A 15688-nucleotide genomic window follows, 5' to 3' on the forward strand; every position below is an offset into this window, starting at 1 on the left:
GTATCTACCAACCAGGGAGTTCGATCTTTCCACCAAATCCCATGCCAGGGAGAGATGAGCTGGGATGAGTGGGAGGGGGGAGGAGAGAGAAATTCTGTGAGAAGCATCGCTGAACCCCAATGTAATGTTCCAGTTTAGAGCAATAACACACAATTGTGTCTGCAAAGTTTCACATAACTGCACACAGTAAACGTGAATCATAGCCATTGCAGACTGTCAATCGTTTATCTGCAGATTGTTTGTCGAGTTAATTGTAGTTTTGCAGTGGGGTTACCACAGGCGGAGGGATAGAGAAAGTCACGACTAGCCTAGTCGTCCCAAAAGAAAGGGGTTAGACTTTGGCTATTAGATAAGGAGCAGGCGCAGCCAGAAGGGAAATGCCTTGTTCTTTTCACTTCATCCACAGAAGGAGATTTCCACATGCAAATGGTAACACTGACATGATGACAAATCAATAGTAATAATAACTCAATTACTTGGCGATATGATATCTGGTAGGAGGAGGGGACTTCGATAAGGTTTTTACGAGACTGGCAGACACTAGTTAATGCCTCTTAGAAAATAATTAATAATGATCACTAACAACAATTAATAGTTGTCATTAATAATGCAGACTACGTGGTCCTGCAAACCAAAAAACCCTATGTGATAAACTATTACCGTGGTGGAAAGAAACTCAGCAACCCGCGGGGAGTGGGAGATTAGGGAGCGAGCTTTGACATGACCAACCTGACGATGCAGAGGACTGGGAAACCACTGTGCTGCCCTTGTAGGGGCTGAGCCTGCGCTGGAGGGAGGAGAAAACAAATCGAGTCCAGGAGATCAGCCATCCTGTCTCCCGGGAAACACCAATCAGCGCTCTCGCCAGAAAGGCAGGGGATCGCTCCTCCAGGAGGTGCTCAGACTGGTGCCTGTCACACAGTAACGTGGTATTGCCCAGCTACCGGCTCGCTGCCGCTGCTACCCCAGCCCTCTCAGCAGGAGCAACAGTCTCTGTGGGAGGCTGAGTGCAACCTGCATTCTGAGTCATGCGCACCTCCTGCACCTGCTCAGCTTTAGGAGGAAACAATACATTCACCTGTTGACAAACAGGCTGTAGGGTTCTGAACAAAACAATAGTTTTTAGCATTTCCTCGTGGTTAAGTTTTCTGAGTTTACACACTTGAAGCACCTCGCCTTCTCCCTTTGCTTTCCCGAGCATAGGTGGTAGCCACTGTACTGCTACAGGCCAGCTATCCGCATTTGTCTATCCATCCTTCAGTTTTATAGGACGTTCAGCATCTTACATAAAGAAGTGCACTCAGCTCACATTGCACAGTGCCAGTGCAAAGCTAGCATGAAGTGTGTGCTGACAATAATAGCAACAGTGGTCAGTTCATTTCTTTGCCATGCTAGTCCCATCCAAACCAACCTTTTAAAAAGAAAATAAAATCCAATATTCTGATTTCCCCCCAAAATCAATATGCTTATTGTTTCCTAAATATTTTTCCTCTCCGTCAAGTGTTTATCTGCTAAAGACAATACATTAGAAAAATAAGACAAAAAAACCCCTACTTTATACTCAGTCTAGCAAACTAGACATAGATTACAACAGATTTCTCCAGTTAATATTGTCAATATGATACAGGATGGGCATCCAAATCAGTTAAGTCCAACAGTTACTTTTACAGCCTGATCCTATTCTTGCTTAAGTAAATGGAGGGGAAAAAACATAGACTTCAGTAGAGGCAGGACTGGGCCCAAGGATTTGATTCACTAATGGCCTGGTCTTGCCAGGGAGAATTTTCCTATTGATTTCAATGAGAGCAGGAGTGGGTTCCAAATATTTCAGTTGGACTTCCCTGATTTGAGGTCTGATCCTGCCCTCAGTAAAGTCAATGGCAAAACTACACTGGAAGCAATATCTGGCCCTTGCTGTTAAATTTCACCCCTGGTTCAATCCAGATATAACATGTTACTGGCATATTTCAGTTAAGAAAATAAGTACTAGCTTCAAGGGAAAAAAGTTAGTTGTTGCTAAATTACAAGTGCAAAGTCAAAGAGCTTCTATACCCCCAACGAAATAGGCCCAGTGTGATAATCTTATGCATTTCCTAGGAAATTATAATTGTCAAATATTCATGTTTCCTTTCTTCTAAGGTATAATAATGAAAAAAAGTGTTTTTGTTGTGCTATCTATGAAAGAGGTGTGTGTTTTTACAAATGAATGGAGTTTTCTCTATAGTGTTTCTGTAGGACTGTTCTGCCCCTCCCCCATTTCTGGACAGCCAAAGGAAATGAGAAGCAAACATTTCAATCCAAACAAGAAATCCCACAATGCAACTAACAAGAGAACACACACCGTTTAACTACATAGTGAAACTAAAACAGATTTAATGAAATGTTTGGTTAAAACTATAAATAATAAATTTATCTCATTTTAATAAATATCAAAGGTAACTTTAGTAGGGGGTAGATACAGTTACAGTTATGTCCATTCATACACTTTCTGTAGTGGAAAATATAGTCTGTTTGCCATTTTTTGTACAATATTATCCTTTTATTACTGCCAACCAAACAGTTCCATTAGCATCATGATCTGCAGAGTGTTTTAAAAGTTTTGACTCTTCTATCTACCTACTATGAATGGAATTTGATTTCATACCTATGTCATTATGCTCTCTGTATAATTGCTACTATTTTTCTTAATTTAAAAGTTGTTACAAGAGAAGTTACCACTATTGGTTAAGAAAATGTAACTTTTCCAACATTAACTTTTTACAAGTCATTTTGGCTAGTCTCTCTTTCATTATTACACAGTAGGATTCAGAATGTCAAATACTGCAATTAATGTTCCTGCTTATACTAGGTAATGGGCTGGCACAGATGTATTATTCAGCAAAAGTACAGTTATTCATTGTTTTCCAGTTTCATGTTAAGAATTGTATGGCATTTTGCGACACACTAACAAAATTGCAGTCAATTAGATTTAAAACATAGACATTCTAATAAAACATATATAACTAACTCCTTGTAATCTTTTTGAACTATTTCCTTGTCTCAGTCTGCATTGTGTATGCTGCCAATTGATATATGTGAATGCTAAATGCAAGACTAAATTGATTAGCATTTATAATAGAACTTATTATCAAGTGAAAAAAATAATCAAAAGTAAGAGAATTGGCAGCATTTCTTATGGTTCCTGCATCTCAGCTGGGAAGTACTGATGCATTTCTGCAACATCTGCAGAAATATATTTCCCACCATTGTGTTTATTAACTTCAGCCTTATTTCTAAAATATTCAAAGAGAAATCTTTCTCTAGACTCAACTCAGAAGAAGCGACCCGGGTGATATAGAGTACACCTATTAACGTTTTAACGGTCCCATGCTAGACTGTTGCAATAGTTGCAGGATACAAGTTGTTTACATAGTTTATTTTCTTAATTATATAAGAAGCAGTTTTGTAACTCGAACTTCTCAGGAAAGGATTATTCAGTTCTACATGCCGAATTAAAGTTCCCATCAGAAAATAAAAAATTTTGTGCTCAAAATAACTTGTAAATGAACTCATTTTTTCATTTCTCTTTGTATTTTGTGCATTGTAGACCCTAGCAATGATATTAGTTCTAGTGTGGGAAAATATTATAATTGAGATCTGGTAAGTTATTTGCAGACTTCAAGTTTTTCTTTACACTGTGCTGACATTTAGTACAGCCCCGGTGAGGAAAACAATACTACCATTCATGGCTCTAGACGTAGATTTCAATCGACTTAAGCGGGCACAATGAAACTTGGTCATTCACTGGTTACCCATATTGTGTTCTCAAATTTTCTCTCAGCAAAAGTATAATGACTCAGTATTGTATGGTTGCATAGACAAGGGCTCAGAACAAGAGACACTAGTTTTGTCTGACGGTGTGAGAAAGTCGTGAAGGGATCTTTTCTTCCAGATGGTGTTAAATTCAGCTGCCTTTTTAACATTGGCCTTGCACAGCAATCTGCTACTCCCTTTTCACAAAGAATAAGCCTGGGTTCCTACTAGTTAACATGCATCCTCACGCAACCTGCAACTTCACGCCAACTGTTTTACAATGCAGTGGTATGCTAAATAAACTTGATCTGGGCTATGCCAATGTTAAAACTAGCTTTCAAAAGCCTACTCAACTGATATTTACAGGTGTTTTTTTTTTTACTTAAAACTGTACATGATTTGAAAATTTTAGGTTTTGAAGAAATCCCATCTTATTGAGAGATCATTTTATAAAACAATGTTTACGAGTTGAACTTCTGGAAACATAAACTTTGTGGTCATTCTATAGTATTTTAATATAATTTCTTTCCCCAAAATCAGAAGTTTAATGTGAAATGTCAAAGAAAAATCAGGGACATGTTGCAGCGGAGCAGTGGAAGAGCAATAATAAAAATAATGTAATATAACATTGACATGTATTTTATTGATTGATCGTCATGTAACATTCACATGGTACAAAACAATTTTGATATGACAATGGCGAACACATAATTATAAAACTGATCATTTTCCTTAGATATTTTCCTTAACAAATTTACATAAAGGACCAAGAAGTAAGCAAAAGCTTAAGTAATTTGACTCAATTGAATGCTTTCAGTAAACAATAGGTTTCCTCAGAAAACATCTTATTGCCTTAATTGAACCTCTTTGAGGAAAAAAAAACCACACACTTTGTAATGTAAATGTTAATTGTACTAGACAATGGCTCTAGGTAAATAGCACCCCTGGACATGCAATAAATGAAAGGCATACAGGCACTTAACAATGAAAGGTTGTTCTCACAAACAGTGCTTCTAGAGTAAATAAACAAGGGTCTTCTCAACGGTCACTACAGTAGTAAAACTCCGGCACGTGCGCAGCAGCCAAAGTGGGAATTTATGTAAATAAAGTCTGTCTGGAGTTCTAGCTGAAACTAAGTTAAAAGACACTAGTAAGCTCTTTAGACATAAAATGACATCTATTTTACAACTATCGATAATATTTTATGACCTTTAAGGTAAATCTTCTATTTTAAATAGAAATAGCCATAAACACAATATGTATGCTCATGTATGCTATTTCTCCACTCCTTTCCCCTCAGCATGTGTGATGTGACCAGATATGATATAACAAGGCAAATATATATACATACAAATATATTTTACTTGTTCCTTCTAATTTGTAAAAAATTCTCAGTCTGTAGAAGGTTGGTCCTTCAGTTTATGAAGAAGGCTGAGAACTGTTTTCTTCTATCTTATGTTCATCTACTTTTGAGAGGGTCTATTTCCAATATAGTATTATAAAATAGTGTACCATTGGAAACATAGTTAGGGCAAGTCCAAGGAAAAGTGCTACCCTTCAGAATTAATCCTGTTCAAATGCACTTTTAAAAGACACCCAAACTGCGGGAATTATAATGACAAATGTAATATATATAGGCATTTATTAAAAACGTGGGACAGTTGTAAGGCCAAAACATTATGCCTGCGAATTTGTCACTGGGGAAGACAGGAACCCTGTAAATAAATTGACTTCTTAGAATTGCTTCATATTAGTTTCTCTACCTTTCTTTTCTAAATATTCTGTGAAACGTCAACCACAGAAAAAAGGCTAAACTTGATTATAAGAAGCTTAAAGAGTGGTTATAGAATTAGCAGAAACAGACAGTATGCAGCTCCAGAACAGTTGGTGTTCCCACTTGGGAGCCTGCAGATGGCTGTGGGTGGGAAATGCCTCTACTTTCTTAAGCGATGGAGATGAGTATGGTGTGGTGCACTTGATGTTTTTTTCATACCCCAACCCCCAACAGGGCTGTCTGTCATAGGCTGCCGGGGCATGGCATTGCCACTTGCCCCCGAGCGTGGGAATGGGAGCGTCCAGCCGTTCACATCTCCTGCATTCCGTTTAACGGAATCAATTAGGCAAGACAGACCCTCAGATTCCCCACCCCCTTTCCATTTTTGTCAGGTCTATATACGTCCTAATTATTTCAGTTTGGGATGCCAGAGCAGTTTCCTGGATAGATCTGATCATCCTTAAACAAAAAGAGAGGAGGCGCACACGTGGGTTTTGGAGTAAATGTCACTTTCATTTCCAATGCTAGACGCAGAGTAAGACACAGAACATTTTTTAACACTTTGACAAGGGGGGAGGCGATCTCGTCTCCATCATGTCTTTCTGCTTCAGTAGCTTCCTCAAGGAAACCCTCTTGGAACAGAGAAGCATCTGTGCTCGCATTTTGAATAGAAGAATAAAAATCAGCCATCACTTTTTTCATCTTTGTGCAGCTCCACCGAGTTCTCAGCAGCTATAAATTATTAAGCTTGCCTACACTCCCGTGTAAACTTTTTTGAAAGTCTGATTTCATATCATTTGAAATATAACCCCAACTGTTTTGTTTAAGATCCTCCCAGGCAGATTTTCCCAATTTAGTCCACATCATATTATTGTCATCATCAGCACTAAGATCTTTATTTTTTCGTCTAAGGCCTTTTAATTGCATTGAATCATTTTGCAAACTGATACTCATTTCTAAATGTCTTTCTAAAAATTACTTCAGCCCTTCAAATATTAACTTGTATTTAACAGCAAAAGTTGCACATGCATTGTTTACCAGCACCATTTCCTCTTTGCAGCATATAACTACCCATGCTATGGCATCTAACAACTTCATATTTTGGAATGTGTATGTCATCTAATTTCCTCCACTCTCACCTTTAGCTGTAAAAATGTTAGATTCAATAAGCATTCCTGACCTTTCTCGGTTTTTACTGTCTCTTGATGTAGTCTTTCATTTCCACAGGCTTCACGATGATCATGAAGGAGTTTTTACTTTCGGTTATCTAGCTTTATGAAGACCAACACACTCATACAGCTAGATAACCAAAGATAACAACTCGCTTCCTCACAGAATTTTTATTTATTTAGATTTATTTCTTTGCTAGAATCCAGATTCTTTCTGAGAAACAGACGTGTTGTTTCCTCGAAGAAGTACTAGCGGTGCTTTAAAATATTCATCCTCTTATGCAATTGTGACCTGATTTTGTGTGTGTGCAGCTAATACACATCCAAAAGAGATCTGTTGCCTTCAAAGTTTATTCCGAACTTTTTCTTTCACCCAGCAATTTCCGGCAGCGATAGCCAACAATTCATCTGTTAATATCAGAAAACAAAACCAGCTACTGAGGTGCATCAAGCTGTTAAGAGTGAGAAGCATCCATCCCTTCACAGGCCTCTATTTGCATTGTAAATTGCTTCAGTCTCGCGAAAGACTCTTTAGCCTCTATGAAGATGTAAAGCCATCGGCAATTTCCAGCGCAGTGTAAGGAGGAAAAAAATCCCATTTCAGTAGAAAGTGACAAGATGATTCGAGGATCCAGCTCCTGATCCGTTTAGATTATGCACAGTATAGAGCTTTTTACCAAATGGTGGCAGCTTGATTGCAAATATCTTGTGTGTATGTATGTTTTAGGGGGGAAGCTCCTCGATTTCTCAGGGCTCCTAGAGCTGGGGAGAAGAAGATGCGGTCTTGCTGGCTTGCTGCTGCCCCCGGTCTGAAAGAAGGAGAAAAGGGCCATCATTGGAGGGCTTTCAGTGCCAAAATGTGGACCAGCCCGGCAAGGTCAGAGGTCCTGGACCGCGGGAGACCAAGGTAATGATGATGTCATGAGAAATCTCAAGTACACACGGTTATTGATATGCATGAGTGATCAGCAATCTGCCCCGCGCCATCAACAACAGCAGCAGCAGCACTGGAACAATTCCTATTCTCTCAACCAACATCTCCTCCTCTAGCACTACAGACTGCAGGAAAAAATCAACCCGCCGCCTTTTACCTTCCTTGTTGCTAGCGTAGATCGCTCTAATATCCAAAGACTGGAAGAAATCTCCCTCTGCGGACAGATAAAAGCGTTTCAGATCTGGATAACGTCTTTGCCTGCATTTCTCTTCTGGCAGACCCTGGTTGTGCAGGGAGATGTGAGGCACTTTGCTATTGCTTAAAGCAGGGCCTTGCTTTCTCAGACTGGGAATCAGTTCTGTATTACGCAGTGAGTCGATGTGTAATTACATTGACAATTTGCTCTGGTGTGTTGTGTTTTAAGGGCTTCACATCTCAGTCATGTTTTGTATCTATAGTGATTTGCAAGTACAGTACTAGCACCATGGCGATTGTGCATTTTTGTTCTGTATGTTGATTCGGAATGCTGCAAGCAGCAGACTCCAGCCTGGCTCCAGTGTTTTATAATATCTATACTCTCTCTCTCTCTTTCTCTCTCTGTTAGAATGCAATACAGGTGAGCATTGCAGCAATATTTTTCTAACATTGTATATCATTTTGGGAAATGCCTTAATAAAAATGCTGATATATTGTGGTTTTTTTTAACCTCCTACATATATTGAAGAACCACATGCTTATATCACTCAAGGAACTGATGAGGCAAGTATTTCTAAATTGTTAAAATGCATTATGTTCGGTTTTAGCATTTGAATCTCTCAACTCCCCCTCCCATGAAAAAATACATTATACTTTGAATTATGTAGCAGTATAATTGTATAGCGTTTTTAAGCCTAAAGTGCAAACTCTGAAAGGTCTCTCAATTATATGTGATACAATGAATCTTATAACTGAGATCTACACTGTTTACTGTTCAGATTAAAAAATGTACTTCAGCAGCTCATCCATGCTGCAGTTTATATAAGATGCATATTGAAAAATTCAGCATAGATATATAATATTGAATGCTCTCCACTTATAAATGAATTATGAGTTAAAGATCATACTGGTACTATCCTTCTATGGTGTAAAATAAAACAAAATGTAGTATACTACTTATGGCAGTATTATTTATAGGAAATTCTTCAGAATCAATTTAAATATGTTTTGTAAATTAGCCTATATTTTCATAGGTTGATTTATTCAGGGTAAACATTGCTTTCACAATGTACACAATTATATTGCAACTCGTGCTGCATTAATTTTATAGCTTGCTTACAGGGTAAGGCATATACATGTGTGCATATGTATGTATGTGGAGGTGTTTACATGTCTATATATGAGTGTGTGTGTGTGTGTATGTGTGTGTGTGTCTATATGTGTGTGTTTCCAGTGTAAAATGAGAACTTTATAAAGCAGTTGAATAGCTGATCATAGATTCATATTGGAAACAACATGAAAATGGGAAATAAAAATAATTTAATAATAAGACCAGGCCCAAAATTAACTAACTAAAATACTGCCACCCAGAAGTGACCTGAACATATTACTAATATGCCAAATATTGCATTCAGAAATACTACTACTTCTGAAACCATTCATGTGTTTTTGAGATTCTCAACCTTTGAACTGAGCACTGTACTGTTAAATATATGTAATTAAATAGCATCACATTGAAAACAAGGTTATTTGGTATCCAGACATGATATATAATACAGTATGACCTAGTCATGCCTGTGATTTTTTTTCCACATTTTTCAAAATCAAGCACAAAATAGTTAGAATTCTTGTGAACACTCTATTATGTAGTTACTATGTTTCATTATCTCCCAGGCTGTACAGGCACAACAGGGACCACTGAATTAGACATCTGATATATCTAAAGGCACAGGATCATTTCAATATTATGTAAAACTCGAATGAGCTTTTCTGAATTCGCAGATAGAAAGATTTTCCCCCAATGGCTAGAGGCAGCAGTGATCAGGCATCTATTACATAAAACAGGCTTGTGAGCTGATGCATTGAATTCTTTAAGTAACAGACATGAAAATTCAAATAATGTTTGGGTGTATATGTATATGTCTACACATACACATATATCCACATTAATTAATGCTTTTAAAACATGTAACCATGTGATAGAATTATCATTAAATGCAAGGCATGATATATCATATTATTTTTATTTTAAATTAAGATGTTTGAAAGATACAAAGCATAGCATTAACATATTAGGTTCTATTCTAAAGACCCCTCACTTATCACACACTATCTCAATAAATAACTGTTATACACAGGTCACATTTTGTAGATTCAGTGGAGTTCTTAGAAGTAAAAATAGCCAACATGAGGATTATAACCTCACTGTTCATTAGCCATATTATCAATTAAATTTTCTACTTTTCAGTTAGCTAACAGGGCTTTAAGAAATCTACAGATGTCCAATAAGGCTTAGCCACAAAATACTTGCTTATTCTGAATATCGCAAAGATTTATACATCAATTGATCATATGCATTTTCAGTGACTGTATTACTGTCTAAAATGTGAGAAGTTAAAGCAATTGCAGTTCAGAAGTTACTTTCATATATTGTTAACATGTTTTCAGATATTTCTGATTTACTTGATCACAGAAAACTTATTTTACAGTTAGAATGCCAATTTAGAAATAATCTGCATATTGGAAGATACTGAATCCAAACAGTTACACTTGCCTGATCACTCTCTAATAAATTCCCATTAATGGCCTGTAGATGAGGATATGATTGCCATGCTTGTTTTCTAATCTTTTTATAGGTCTCCAGATGGCTGTGACGTAAAGTCGAAACATCCTGCATGGATTTCTTAGGAATAAACAATCTCTCACATTAAAGTAGAAAGTTGATGATTTTTTACTTATTAGAATCACAGTTTTGTTCTAATGCCAATCTGACCACCTTGTTACCAGTGTATAGGATGCATACAGGAATTCTATTTATATTCTATGCAGTGCATAAGGAATTAGGTCATTGCAAGAATACCCTTTTCATACTTAGTTTGTATATAATTCACATAGATGTGAACTACAGTCCACTAATACAATACAGGCAATCATTTCCTGTATAAGAGCCATTTAATTACAGCTATTTGTATAGCCCAAGTAAGGCACTTGACTGGTTTGCTTTCTAATAAAAGTGTCCTCTTATTTATTGTGTGCAGAATTAATTTTTATAGACAATTGTAGATTATATTTCTGTTATGTTTGATATATAACATACAGAGGGCTATATAATATAAATTCAAACTACAAAAAGACAGAAAGATACTTAGACTACTGATAATTTTAAAAATTGCAAACCCCATTCAATAATTATTACATGGAAACACTGTATGGGCTGTTAAAGAGCAAATATTTGTATTTTATTTTTATGTTATATATATTCTATTGGTTGGATTTTATTAAACATGAAATTTTAAAATTACCATTTCTTGATTATTGCCATCCCTTGTGATCCTTCTTCTTAATCTGAATCTGAAAAATAGCCAAAAAAGCAAATGATCATAATTTTAACACTTACAGTCCATGAATTTTGTATGTATTGTGTGTTTGACTATGATAAATAAATGTGTGTACAGAAAATGCGGTGTATCTCGATATTTAATATAATCAAATAATTGACTAAAATATTTTAACTCACTATATTTCTTGCAGATGATCTAATATGCCATAAAGCAGATATAATGAATCGTGTACTATGGTATCTGAAGGGTTAAACATAACTAACATTTAAATGGAAATAATAATTAATAATAGGGAGATAATACCCACAATTCTTTGGAAGGAATTTTATGATTAAGAATAGCAAAAATATTTTGGGGTTGTTGAGTAGAGGGGGCAAAACTGTGAAGGCAGATCAGATATTTGCATACTGTAAGCTGCCAGTTACTTGATAAAGGATAGAGGCTCCACCTAGCCTCCAGTTTCAAAATATGCAAAACACATTATGCCAGTATTTTCAAGCCAGAATTTTCAGGTGTTTTACATCAGTGATGTCCTAAAATCAATATCATAGGCTATATTTACGGCATTACTGAACAAGACATTGTATGTGTGAATCTAAATAATGTAATCATGTCAGCTAAATTAGTAAGAAATTAGTGAAAATTAGAAAATAATTAAGACATTCATTGCAAAGCGATATGTATTCCTTTATACTTGCATTTGAAGGATTTCTTTTTTATCCCTTTCATGAATGCTCAGTGTTTTTTCTTCTTTTGGAAGATGAACACTAGTGCATAAGTTCATTGCCTTCAATTATGCTGCCTACTGGCGCTCTCAGTCCGGGTGTGCGCTGTAATTACTAGTATCAAGGTTGGGGGTAGACAGCTTGCCTGTAGACTGTATAGTCCGCTATGTTCGGCCTAAGCTGCAACCTGTGCAGCAGCCTTCAGTTCCTGGAAGGGCCTCTGACCGTGGCCGTGACATACTGGGACACTCTTACCCAAGTACTGAGCTATTCAGCTGCTGAAGTGACCCTCACAGATATTCCCTGCTCAATAACCCACAGTTACACTAGCAATAGGAAATCCAGAAAGACACCAGTGTAAATTGATTGCTCTGCGTCTACAATATTTCACTCCTCTGCATACGCATACTACAGAAAGGTGTAGATTTGAATCCGAATTTAGTCTGTGTTAAACATAATATAGCTTCCTATGCTGGGTTGTTCAATATGTGAATAGTTATAATATCGTGCAATCTTTACCAATCACCCCGACATAAAATAATACATATTTTGATCAGGGTGCCTTTTGGATAACCCAGGAAATAATGGCTGCTCGGATTGGAGTTTCCCCACTAAACACGGAAAAATATAAATCTTATATATAAACTACATTAAATAACCCTTTTCACATTTACATAAACAAGCATATGCTTTCGTTATCGGATTTTAAAAAAGCTTGAAAATTTGAGAGCAATCAGTTTTAGTTACAATGCGCTAATGACAACCACTGTGAAGAATATTTTTATGTTGATACATTTTCAGAAGATATTCTGGCATTGCTAAAAAGCTTTTTCTCTCTATGCTTAAACGTTAATGCTATCCATTTACTGTCAATCTGTTTGATAATTAATAGTTCACAGACCTAACTACGTACAGGACCAACAGGTTTAGCATCACGCGTACTAAATCAGTTAACCAATATAAGTCATCATGTAAACTCATGAAACTCTGTCCTGTTAATCAGATTTCCCTCACAGTCGTCACTGCAACTTATGAGAGTTCTAATAAGGCAACGTGTCCAGCCTGTTACCAGAAGAAGCAGCTACTGCCCCCGAACCTGACATAGAGACACTAACCGAGCTCAGATTCATAAAGACACGTTTCTGGAAGCACATGTGTGATATGAAGTTGTTTTCTCCATTTGACAAAGAATTCCGATCCTCTATATTCCCCCAATTATACTTACTTTTTTTCTTATAAGAAACATTTGACCCCCGATCTAGATGTAAGGGCTGAATCTCCGACTGCAACAAAGATCCCACGGTCAAGCCCCCCTTAAAGCATAGACAGCGGGTTCCTTCACGTCTCCAGAAATGCAGATCATCACCTTTATTTGAAACTGCAGCTTAGTTCCATGGTATAATTCTTGCATGGTTGGTTTTAAAATACTTAGAAAGAGCTTCTATCCAGAAAAACGGAAGAAACAGAAAAAAAAGTTTTTTCTTCCATATTGCTTCCTAAGCCCCAGAGTAGAAAGTGAAGTGTTGTACGTGAGGCTTTGCAAGTTTTTTTTTTGGGGGGGGGGGGTGGCCAAGGTCTAGTCCAGCCCTCTCTGCTGAGGAGGACGTGCTCTGAAATTCAACCAATTTCCCCAACGCTTTTGTTGCTGATGAACTGAAGCCCTATTGTTCATCCATTGCCATGGTCTTTTTCAGTTCCTACTATACGTTATGCGTTGCCAGAGATAATGAATTTGCACCAAACCCTCTCATAGTCCCCTTCTGACAGACGGAACAAATTAGAAATGTCTAGTCTAAAGAAGAGCAATGGCTACATTGTCCTATAGTAGGAGGGAAGCACTCATTTCTTTGGAAACTTACAAAAATTGCCCCAAGAAGTTGCGTTTTCTAGCATGTTTTCATCCAGTTAACTTTTGAGGAACAGCTTCTTCTGCGTCTTGTTTCGGGAGGCACTGCCATTATGTGTGACTTTTGTCCAAATCAAAACAAAATGAAACCAAAACCTCTTTCACTTGCAAACTTGTAGAGGGACCTCACGTCATCGCATTGATTTCTGGAAGGAGGGTTGGTTTTGTTTTTCAGTGCTTTGGGCTCAAAACAAGAAGGACAGCATCAACAGTTTTAGTAAATGGATTTTAGGATGGATTTATGGAGCTTAGTGAGAGAGAGAGAGAGAGAGAGTGCAAAGAGAGAGCTAGAAGGGGGGTGTTTTAAAAAGTTGGGGGGAGGGGTTGAGCCTGTGGAGAGTGTGGAGAGAAAGAAGGCCGGGTATTAGTGTGTGTGTGTACAGATATGGACATGTATAATGCGAGGACTCACTGTGTAGAAGCATGGGTGTTTGCGAGAATGAGAACATGAGGGGTGTGTGGAAAAGGTGTGTTTGTGAAGGAAGGCTGTAAGAACCTTTGTATAGGGTGTGTGTTTGTAGGAATGTCTGTGTGCAAGGCTGTGTGTTGATGGGGAAGGGTGTGCGTGTAAATATGTCTTTGGGTGGGTGTGTTTGTAGAATGTATCTGTGCATGGATAAGCGTGTTTTCTCTATGGTGGTGAGTTGCTTTATTGAATGTGTGGGTGTCAAGAAGTGTGTGGGTGAAGAGTGTGTCTGTGTGCAGGGCTGGGTATTTGTGACGAGGGGAGGCGGGCGGGGGAGGGGCAAAGTAACAAAAAAAAAAAAAAAAAACCCAGCCCACAGATGAGTATCCTGTATGGAAATGTGGCTGCAGGAAGATGAGAGGGAGGCGGTAAAGAGAGACGCAGACTGAGAGCACGGAGCACTCTGCCCCCAGATTTCCCGCCAACTGTAGCCAAAGGACAGACGGTCACTCGTGTCCTTGTCAGTGGCCACCACTTCAATCCCACTGCCACAATCACACTCACAGCCACACCATGGGGATTGTAGGTGCTGCTTTTCACCATAGGCTATGACAGAAGACAAAGAGTTGTGTCCGTATGTGTGAGAGAGAGAAGTCGCTAGCTTGCAGCTTACATATTTCATCTGGTTTACTATAAGGCTGTAAAAATCTACATAAATGCCATGAAACATACCACTGGCACGAGAAAAGGAAAAGTTAGATATTAAGGAAAAATGTCCATGATTTTCTAAAACTTGACTGCCTATAATTCTGAAGCCTAATCTCGGGAAATACCCCTGCCCATAAAGGTTCTTCAGGCCTATGTATATATAGGGAGGAGCAATAAATGATAAAGTCAGAGAGAAGAGGAAGCGCAGCTTCAGAAAGCATTTCTCACATCTGCTCTCTTCTGTCTCCGTTTTAGTTAATAAGGCACCTTCAGACGTTCAGAATTCAGGGTATCCTTAGATTCAGCCTCTCCCTTCAGCGGGGAGACATGAATGGAAAACCAAGAGAAGTGCTTATGGCCAAGATTCACTTGCAGATCAGTGCCACCTCTGGGTATAGCAATTAGGTTTACAAGGCATGCGAGTGAATCGCTACGAGCCTAGCGATTCTTCTGTTTTCTGTCTCTTCTTTCCAAACCGACATTGTTAGCAGCAGTCCCCTTACAGCCACTGTACATAACACTGTATCAGTAACCAGGTACCACAGGAAGCACACTGATCACTTACGCTGACGATTTACCTGCACCCATTGAACTCACGTGTATCTTTTAATATTTGGGTTTGCTGCTGCTTTTTGGGGGGTGGAGGGAGGCGGTTAGTGAAAGTCGACGTTGTAGATTCCCGCTCATTATCTTCTGGAGAGCAGCAGCAACTATGTCCCATTTTTGTTGGTGGGATCA

At 38.0% G+C, this 15688-nt stretch overlaps 1 long non-coding RNA gene across 7 annotated transcripts in view; it reads right to left on the bottom strand.

Moving 5' to 3' along the window:
• The window catches only part of LOC101948281 (uncharacterized), a 170267-nt gene that overhangs the window by 139792 nt on the left and 14787 nt on the right, over nt 1-15688 (bottom strand). For 5 of the 7 annotated variants that reach the window (XR_255342.5, XR_508686.4, XR_010602215.1 and 2 more), the window contains exon 2: nt 11167-11215. The exons of 1 other annotated variant lie outside the window; for it this stretch is intronic. This is a non-coding gene — a long non-coding RNA (uncharacterized LOC101948281). Of the gene's footprint in view, nt 1-11166; nt 11216-13155; nt 13289-15688 lie in introns of those variants that run through there. One more of the 7 variants, XR_255341.5, reaches the window with a different exon arrangement.

This window comes from Chrysemys picta, chromosome 6 (assembly GCF_011386835.1).
Source record: "Chrysemys picta bellii isolate R12L10 chromosome 6, ASM1138683v2, whole genome shotgun sequence".
Classification (NCBI taxonomy): Eukaryota; Metazoa; Chordata; order Testudines; family Emydidae; genus Chrysemys; species Chrysemys picta.